At 45.7% G+C, this 9,794-nt stretch overlaps 1 protein-coding gene across 2 annotated transcripts in view; it reads left to right on the top strand.

The window, feature by feature from the left end:
- The first annotated feature begins 9,247 nt into the window (after window positions 1–9,247).
- Window positions 9,248–9,794, top strand: part of GABRA5 (gamma-aminobutyric acid type A receptor subunit alpha5) — a 79,712-nt gene continuing 79,165 nt past the window's right edge. For both annotated transcript variants that reach the window (XM_048494341.1, XM_048494339.1), the window contains exon 1: window positions 9,248–9,486. The gene's annotated coding sequence lies outside the window, so the exon portion shown is untranslated. The remainder of the gene's footprint in view (window positions 9,487–9,794) is intronic.

The following is a 9,794-nucleotide window of genomic DNA, read 5'->3' as shown; positions in this document are numbered from 1 at the left end:
CAATGAAATGCATGTAACTTTTTTTTTGGTCATTGCTTTTCGTCTTTTGGTTGTTTATTGTCATGATTATAGAGAGACTTGCGTGTACGCACAGATCTGAAACCTCTACAGAAAAGATCAGCGTGACTGCAGGCAGAGTAAGTGCTCCACCCACAGTTCAAATAGTTTCACTTCACCTATAGATTTCTTATACCAATGGCAGGGCTGCTGTAGGAGCGAGAAATTTGTTCTGTTAAACCCTGGGTTCTATGGAACTGCAGCATCCTCTAACGGTCCATTAAGTAACTGCAGATATTTATGCATCACGCTTCCCCCTAAATAACAGGAGGAAAATGCTGACAGAACAGATGGGGTTTAGCAATGTGTGCCTGTAAGCTGATATTTCTCATGGCAAGCACAATCTCCTAAAATTAAATTGATATTTATCAAATGTTCCCTTTTGCAGTGGAATGCACTTTTCCATTTTCTTCAAGAAGTTAAAAGTCTGCATTCTCCTTGACATTAAGACTTCTCTCCGGTTTCCAGACTCTTTCTGATTAACCATTTTCTCCCTTGAGTTTGTGGAATGAATATTCATTTATATCATACGCTCTTAGGGAAACAGCAACGAATGTTGGGCTAAAGTAACATTGTAACTGGAGCAGGGAATTAGACAAAGAGATGCTCTCAATATTCGAAAGCAAAAATTCTAGGCCAGCATCCTTATTTATAATTTGTATTTAACGATGAAAGTTTTTTAGGCTATGTCATCCTGCTGCCTCATTAACCTACATCAGAAAAAGCGCTGATGTGAAGCTCCACAAGGAAGGGATTCTCATTAAAAGCTTAAACTCTATTATCATCTCTGTTCATTTTGGGCAGGCATTTTTATAACATAGAAAGCTCTGCTGGAATTCATATCTCTGAATGTGTCTTCCTTGTTAGTGCCATAACAGATGGACAGGATCCATATATGACACCTTTATTGTCTCCTTGTTTCTTGCTAAAGACTTCTATTCAAAGCCAATGAAAGTAACTTACAAATGAGCTGTGGTCTTACCCATAACATTCATAACTTCTTGCCAGTGAGAACAATTATGTCTACTATGGCTGAAATCTGGTAAACCAATGCAGGAAGCATTGCTGACCACTGAAACACTTCACTCGCGTAGTGGTTACGGTCCAACGTAAGTTAAAGTCAAGTGACGCTTTGGTGGTGGAAAGTGCTGTTAAGTCACAGCTGATTTATGGTGGCCCCGTAGGGTTTTCAAAGCAAGAGACACTCGAAAGTGGTTTGCCATTGCCTGTTTCTGCATAGCAACTCTGGACTTGCTTGGTGATCTCCCTTCTTAGCACTAACCAGGACTAACCCTGCTTAGCTTCCAAGATCTTATGAGATCAGACTAGCTTGGGCTGTCCAGGTCAGGGCAGTGATGTTTTAAGCATACCTAAGTCTGTGTTTGACTGTAGTTAAGTTTTTCACTTGGCAATTGTAGCTGCCACTTCAGTACTTGAACGAGGGAAAGGGATATCAAGATTCAGTTATCATGGATCATTCTGTCTTATGACTTCAGGCAGTTATATTACAACTAGCACCAAAGACTATTTTAAATTGAAATAAAATGGGCTCTAGCCAGGGGGGAGGGCGGGCAGGGGATCCCTTTCCCCTCTCTTTCCCGTCCCCCCCAGGAGAGCAGCCCATACCAGCCTTTGCCCCAGCCGGACTTATTTGAGGACAGTACTGCTCATCATCCTTGTCAGGTAGGTCCTGCTGTTTTTTTGGGGGGGCAGAAGGTGGTGGGTCAATGCACTGTTGCATTGTCCGAGTTGCTTTTTTGGGGTGAAGGGAGGGTGCTGGCAAAGCTTGCGGCAGGCTCTGCAGGGAAGCAGGAGGCAAACAGCCACTGCCACGCCAGCACAGATGGCTTTTTGGTTTTGGGGAGAGTACAATGGAAAGACTTGGGATGGGCTCAGCAGGACAGTGGGTGGCAAACTGCCACTGCTATGCCAGCTGGGGTTGCTTTTTGCAGTGGGGGGAGGGTGCAATGGGAAGCTGCTGGTGGGCTTGGCCAGACAGCTGGCAGCAACCTGCCACTCCTCAGCATGCCCGTTTGTTGTTTGGGGTGGGAGGAGGCTCCTGGGTCAGGAGAAGGCAAGCAGGGATGGGATGGAATGGAATGTCACCCACCAATGGGTGCCCAGCGTGCTCGTTGACTGGGGGTTTGTCATCAGACATTCCATCCCTCAGGGAATTGGTATAAGGATGGACACAACTAATAGGTAATTGTGACCCTTAAAATTATTGTGGAACCTTGAAGATTAACACATTTATTGAAGCATTAGCTCTCATGCCTCAGAGATGACCATCAAAGGTACAGCAGAGATTCTCTGCAGAATCCATGTAGACAGGAAGAGAGAAAAGGAAATGCCTCTGCCACAGAGTATCACTGTGTTGAGCTGTAGTGTCTGAGAAAGATGTCAGCTCTAACTCTTTCTTCATACAACTGACCTAAGATTCCTTTCTGGGCTTCTGTTATTTTTTTCTGCAACAGATTACCCAGGAATAACTCCTGATGAGCTCAGTAGGATTTACTTCTGAGAAGATTTGCTTAGGTTCACTCCCAAAACTCCTTATATTGTTTATATTAATTCACCTGCTCTCTCCTTTCCAAAATGAGGAGACCTTGAGCAAATATCACAGTCTTGGGCCACAAACTTTCTCCTGTTTGCAACATTTTACAGTCTTAGTCCTAATCCCAATTATGGCACTTATATTAACTTCACTATATCAAAGATCCACCCCACATGTTACTTAGTTCCTGTCATTTTAAAAAATATTAAATACGGCCACATAGCCCGGAAACCACACATCACCCCAATTGTTCTGTCCTGTTGTCCTAAACTATTTTTCTCATTTCAGATATCCTATTATATTCCTTTGGCTATTATGGCATTTGAGAAGAACTTGATATTCTGAACATAACATCAGTATATGCTTTTCCCTACTGTATGGTTTTATTTCATATCCAGAACACAAGAGCTGTCTAATAATGAAATGCTTTTGATTTTCATTGTACACAGATTCACAGTTCTTTAAAACATTTACTGAGTTTCCTGAATACATGACACAAGCAGAATACTGCAGTATGTTCTTAAATGAACTGACATTTACATATTTAGAATTGTGTATCCACTGCAGATTGTGGATCAGTTTATCTTCAGCAGTTTTTCTTAAAAAAATAATGGAATCAAAGTCTTGGCAAATTCAAGATAGTTCTGCTACCCAGATCTTGGAAGTAGGGTTGGTTCTCCTTAATACTTGGATGGAAGACTACCAAAGAAGCCCAATGCATGGAGGCACATGATGGCAAACCACCTCCATTTGTCTCTTGCCTAGAAAATAGCACAGGGTTGCTATAAACCAGTTGTGGCTTAATGGCACTTTCAAGCACCTTCAGCTTTCCATTTTATGGCTTTCAGATGGAAAAGGTAAATTAGAGCTGTGCAGAGCAGAGGCATTATAATAAAGTTAATTTGCTTACAAGGAAAAATTGGCATAGCAAGCATGCATCCTTGGCTAACAGAGAAGGGATTCTCTTTGGAGCAAATGGGCAGACTGTCACATGACCTGGGTTGTCTTGAGACTATTATGAAGAAGTGATTTTTTGCATGTGCGTTTTAGAAGAAGAACAGTTTTCCTCCCTAACAAATACATTTCACTTAGGCTCATTCCGCACGTGTAGAATAATGCACTTTCAAACTGCTTTCAGTACTCTTTGAAGCTGTGCGGAATAGCAAAATCCACTTGCAAACAGTTGTGAAAGTGGTTTGAAAACACATTATTTTGCATGTGTGGAAGGGGCCTTAGCTTGCTACAAATTCTGTAGCTGCACCTATTAAGCCACCATGAATAGGTAACCCAGTGCCACAGAGAACAAGGTTGCTGTAGGCTTCCTAGAAGTAGAGGTTCAAATTATCATGGTGGGGAGAAGAAAATTCCCACCTGCTGCTAGTGCCTCTTTTATATAGTCCATAAGGGTAGAGGAACCATGCCCCCCTCTGTGCCTGGGCATTCTTCTATAATATGCACTTAAGGGGTCTTGCATTATTAGCAACTTCTGCATGTCATCATTGTCATGCTGTCAACATCAATAGGATTTTAGCCACTAAGCTCAGCAGGTTTGCATTTCAACTTGTAACTAGACTATTGAGGGTTGGCTGCCAGAATGTATAGCCCCTTGCAGACATAGAACATGATTTGTTGGATTTCTCTACCCCAAATAAACAGCTTCTTCCCTGAAAAATGGTGTGGCTTCATTCTGGAAGTGTCCTCCCATGAGTCTGTAAATCTTTTTCCCACTTTTTATGATCTATGCTCAGCTCACAAGAATCAGATTCGTCCATTAAAAAGTCTCCACGTTGACATGGCTCTTTGTATCACAGATAGTATTCATGTTCTACTGAAGAGGACCAATATTCATATTTCACTCAGTCGATCCACATAGAGACCTGTTTATTGGGGCATTGGAGATGCATGGATGCCAGAAGCAGTTTAAGGAAGGAACCATGCTGCCTAAATGATCTATGCAGTAGCTTAGTATAATCAAGTGGAAAAGGAGTCAGACTCATGAGAAGAAATGGGAACCCATTTTCTCTGTCACAGTAGTTTTCACCTGAAGATTCCCAGGCACAGGACCTGTGGAAATGGCAGGGTGGGTTTGCAGAGTAAGAAAAGGACCAATGTGTTGGCTGGAAATGGAAGAAGCATACAAACAGTAGTAGTATACCTCAGTGGCTCAATAATTGACCCTCTGTTTGGTACTCAGTGGGCCTCAGCTTCAATCCCAGGCATCTCTACTCAAAAGGATACAGAAGTTATCTACCTGAGACCATAAGGAGTTGCTTTCAGTCAGAGGCAGCAATGCTAGCCTTAATAACTCAATGGCTGGACTCAGTACGAGACAGCTTCCCATGTAGCTGTCCAAGTGCTGGTGATGGAATCAGGAGTGTTAAAGGAGAGAAAACTAAGAAGTTTTTGTTAAACCTGCAAAGGGACCAAAAAGTGGGGACGCAGAATATGGAAGCCAACACCAGCCACATTGGAAGGCTGTGATTATACTCATCAGGAAGAGCACACACCAATTTTTTTTAACAGAAGGAGGTGGCTGCTTGAAACTTCTTCATAAACTTTTAACTCATATGAGTGATGGCAGCCCCTGACCGGAGAAAAGAATTGAGCTCTCTGTATGCGCAGAAGTACCTTTTTGTTCCAAGGTCCTGGCTTCACAGACAATAATTTATTTCCATTAGGCTGTGTTTGTATGAAACTGAAGTGCCAGTCAGCCCCAGCAAACTGAGCTCTGTTTAACAGTGCAATCCTGCAACTGGAAATAGTGAAACTTATTTGTAAGAACAGACTTTGGCATTCTCAAAATCTCACCTTTCTTCTTTTTAATCTGAAAAATCCATGCCTAGGCCCCTTTTTGTGCCATCAAGTCACAGCTGACTTAAGGTGATTCTGCAGGGTTTTAAAGGCAACAGATGTTAGGAGGTGCTTTGCCATTGCCTGCCTCTGCCTCTGGTATTTCTTGGATATTGCCCATACAAATACTAACGAGGTCTAACCTTGCAAAGCTTCTGAGATCTGACAGGATTAGACCAGTCTACTCTGGACTATCTAGGATTCCTTTGGCACTGGCCAATAAAGCCGGGTTTGGGGAGGCATAAACACCGTTGGGGCAGGAATTTCACATGGTTGCTGCCCTGCAAATGACTCTAAACTGCCCCTAACCCTTGCCCGGGGCCTTGGAGCGGGTTATACAAGAAGCAATTCTCTTGTTCTACAGTGGAGCACAGCCACGGCTGAGCGAATGGCTGTGGTTGTCAGCCGCTGTAAACAGACTAATCACTCATGGAGCGATTCTCACACAACCTTCTCCCCAGCTCCCATTCATAGAGCCACCGGGGGTGGGGGTGGGAAAGGGGCCATCCCATGGCTCAGGGGGTCAAGCAGGGATGAGCAGGGATGAGGAGGGAGGTGACAGGGGAGGGAACCATGGATGCCCCTCCATGCAAAGGCACGTCTGTGGTCCCCAGCACCCACGAGCATGTGCGAATTGTTCCGGGGCTCCACCGGAGTCAAGTATACCGGTGTGAGCCTGCCTCCTCAGCCTGTGCAGAAGGGACCTAGGTCAGGATATCAATGCCTTCGGTCTTTAAAAGTAACTTGGAATATATAAGGCCAAAGCCAGGTGGCCTTCTAGTGCAAAAACTGAAAGTGGGACTCATGATCTGCATAGATCTTTGTCTTGTCTATTGACAGCAAGAACAGGATAAGTGTCATCCTAAGCAGAACGATGCCCTTCTCATTCCATTGACATCAATGGACTTAGAAATGTGTTGGTCTTTTCTGGATTGCACTGCACAATGTATGAAATTGAATAGATTAATATAGATCCAGATATACCATGATGCAGAATTCTGATTTTTTAAAGCACAGATTTTTTAAAGCACAGAACTTGTATTCGAATTCTACAAAAGTTTCTGAAACAATGCTTCTAAATTCAATGAGATACTTCCTGGTATGTGTATTTTTTATTGCATAAATTTTGTTAGTCTTTAAGATGCTGCTAGCCTCTTGCTCTTTTTTACTGCTACAGACACATTACCCATTATAATCTGTCTTTCAGTACAGAGTTACTTGGCCTATAATATCTATTTCTATTACAATTTTGTCGCACTATCTCATGGGTGTCATATATAATTATTGGCTCCTCCATTTGATCATTTCAATAACCTCGTGAGGTGGGATAGTATGAGAGACACTGACTTCAAAGTTATCCAGTGAGCTCCACAACCAACAATGGAATTGAAAGCAATTCCAAAAAACCAGTCTGCCACTCCACCCCAGTGACAGAGCGACAGGGAACTGCACCTGGGGCTCATGCATGCCCTGCACCCCTGCCATGGTGCCATCCGTCCCGCCTCTCCCCTCCATGCCCCCTCCACGGCGTGCCCAGAGCATTGTGCCCCCCTGTCCTGTTGGTGCTACGCCACTGCTCTACCCCCTTCAGTACACTGGGACCACAAGATAGTTTTCTGTTCTGATATAGTCATAGTTCGATTGGTGCATGTATGAATAAGGTCATGACAGCGGTGGAGCACCGGCTGTGCGGCAACACCTGTCTGTTTTCATGCATTCCATCGAACGCGGGCGAAAAGCTGTGGGAAGGACCACGTGAGGGGAACCTGAATAGAAGAACTGAGCTGAAGTGGATGAAGAAGCTTGATAAAAAGCCAACTGGTTAGCCTACATCAAGATCCATTCAAACACCTTGAGTTCAAAGAATCCAGACTGTATTCTTTTTACTATTATTGTTACCGCGCTGCTCTGGGTAACACTTTCCTTACTCAGAAGTATCCCGCTCTTGGCAGCGCCCAGGTACCCAAGCAAGACCCGACAGGCTCGGATAAATAAAGGTGGTTTATTGAGATGCTGACCTAAGTGTCAGCACCTCCGTTCCGCACAACAACTGCGCTGCCTAGCAGCCTTACAACCCCTTAAGTACACTCTCTCGTGTCGAGTGTTAGGAGAATCAAAGACAGCCCACCACCATTCATTAACAGAATTCAAGCAACCAATGGATTCATTTATGCGTGCAGGAACCAATCAGAGTCCGATAGGCATCCCCTTCTTGAGTTTCGCGCCAGAGTAGGGCGAGGCGATGACGTGTCCACTGGCGGGGAAAACACAAAGGGTTTCCCTAGGTGTCCGGGGTCAGGAAGCAGAAGGTGATAACGAGAGCTTTCTTATCTGCCTGCTGACGGGATTAGGCAGGGCGAGGCGCTTCAACTGAGATATTTCTTTTGTCCGGCGTGTGTCCGGCAAACTGCGTGAATAAGGTGGGCCCAGGTGGAGCGGAGATGGCTCTCTGCCTTGGGCCAAGGAGGTTCCATACAGCTACAAATACAGGAAAACTTACAAATCCTATTTTCTACCTAATACAGTCAGTTTCTACCTAGCTAAATGCAAAAACAAAACAAAATTACTAATCTTTTAGTTTGAACATAATCCAGGAGTGGGATTCTCTTCTGGCTCCGCTATCATTATTATTATGAGTTATGTCTTCTTAAAATTCCAACATTATTTTATGGTTTATTCATCAAAGTGGTTTGACATATAGCACTTTGTTCGTATGTGTACGCATAAAATGGTTTAATATTGCACATATAGCACATGCATGCAAAGTCCCCTCCCTTGCTGATATCCTCCAGCAGTTTGCATGCATAGCTATTCTATCTCTGAATATGGAGGAGCCACCTGGCCATCATAGCTCAAAGCTCTTGACAGATCCTTTCTGCATGAATTTGTTTCATCCAGAACCATCTAAGCAAATGACTGCCACCACCTCCAGTGGCAGTGAGTTCCACAAGTTTATTGTACTGTGTAAAGGAGGGTCAACACATGGTGTCGTCAACAGCACACCTCACTTGAAGTGTAGGAGAGGAAGATGATGAGTTTGGATTTATACCCTGCCTTTCTCTCCTATAAGAACCACAAAACATTTTGAACAGGGAAAACTAACCACAGAGCTGTTCCTAAGCAGCAGCTGTGTAATGCATTTTATTAGGACCATCCCAAATGTAATGAAACAGCAAGCCTTCTTCAAGGTTCCCTTAAATCTTTATCAGAGCTAGCAGGGCGAGAGTGTTTTAGGGGAAATAGGGAGCCTGTAATCTCTCCACCACCCCCTCTTTTGTACTGACTATCCAAGGCTGATGCCGACCGAGTTCAGGGAAAGGCAAAAGCTTTGTGCAATTTTGGTGGCTGTATAAAAAGGGCACTGTGGTTTCTCATTCTCTCCGATGGACATTTTAAATATCACCCTAGTGCAGTCGAATTTACCCCAGCCCCGGAAAAAAAAAATCTCCTGCCCAGCCCTTCTTGGAAGGGAATCCTGTAACCCATCCCGTCCTATCGGGATCCCCCTTCCTAGAAACAAGACCGTTTCGGAGAGCGCTTGGCTAAGCGAGATCTCCTGTCTTCCGATCGGGACGCAGTGATTTAATACAGGCTGTTTCTGCCATGCGTGGAGCGCCCTCTGCTGGCGCACATCTGCTTGGCAGCCGCTGCACTCCAAGCCCGGGAGAAGCCATGTGGGGGATACAGGGGAAAGGCTAAACGGGAGGGGGTGACGGAATACACACACACACATACACACACACACCAAATAGGAAAACAAAAAAAGGAAACGGAGAGATCGGAGAAGGAGCAAGGAAAGGGCCCGGGGGGGTGGGGGGACGACGCCAGCAGCCTTGCAAGACAGGGGCTCCCTGGCGCTGAACCGCTGCCGCCCCGACACACTTCCCTTTTTTGACGCCGTGGGCGAAGATGTGTTACTAACACAGTTGCTGGGATCTGCATGTTTTCAATCGGCAGCCACGCAGGCAGAAAGCGAGCGGCGAGGGGAGAGGCGGCTGGCGAGGTGCTCCCGTCGCCCCAGCTTGGTAAGGCGCACCGGCCAGCCTGGGAGCCCGCAGGAGGCTTTGCGCAATTGCGCCCGGGGGTGGCTGGCGGAGGCGAGAAGAGGAGCCGAGGGGAGCGTCGCGCCCTCCCCTTCCCCGGGGCGGGGGTGGAGACGACCGGGGCCAGCAGGTCGCGCCAGGCAAACTTTGCTGGGCTACCGGGGTGACAGCCTGGGCTGCGCGCTCTCCTCCGGCCGGGTTCTCCGGGGGATCTGGGCTGGAGCCTGGGAGCTGTGGCTGGCGAGAAGGGCCTCCAGGGCGAGCTGCCTGCTGCACTTGTGCTCTTTCGC

Source organism: Sphaerodactylus townsendi, linkage group LG04, assembly GCF_021028975.2.
Source record: "Sphaerodactylus townsendi isolate TG3544 linkage group LG04, MPM_Stown_v2.3, whole genome shotgun sequence".
Taxonomy (NCBI): Eukaryota; Metazoa; Chordata; class Lepidosauria; order Squamata; family Sphaerodactylidae; genus Sphaerodactylus; species Sphaerodactylus townsendi.
This window is presented reverse-complemented; position numbering and strand designations above follow the sequence as displayed.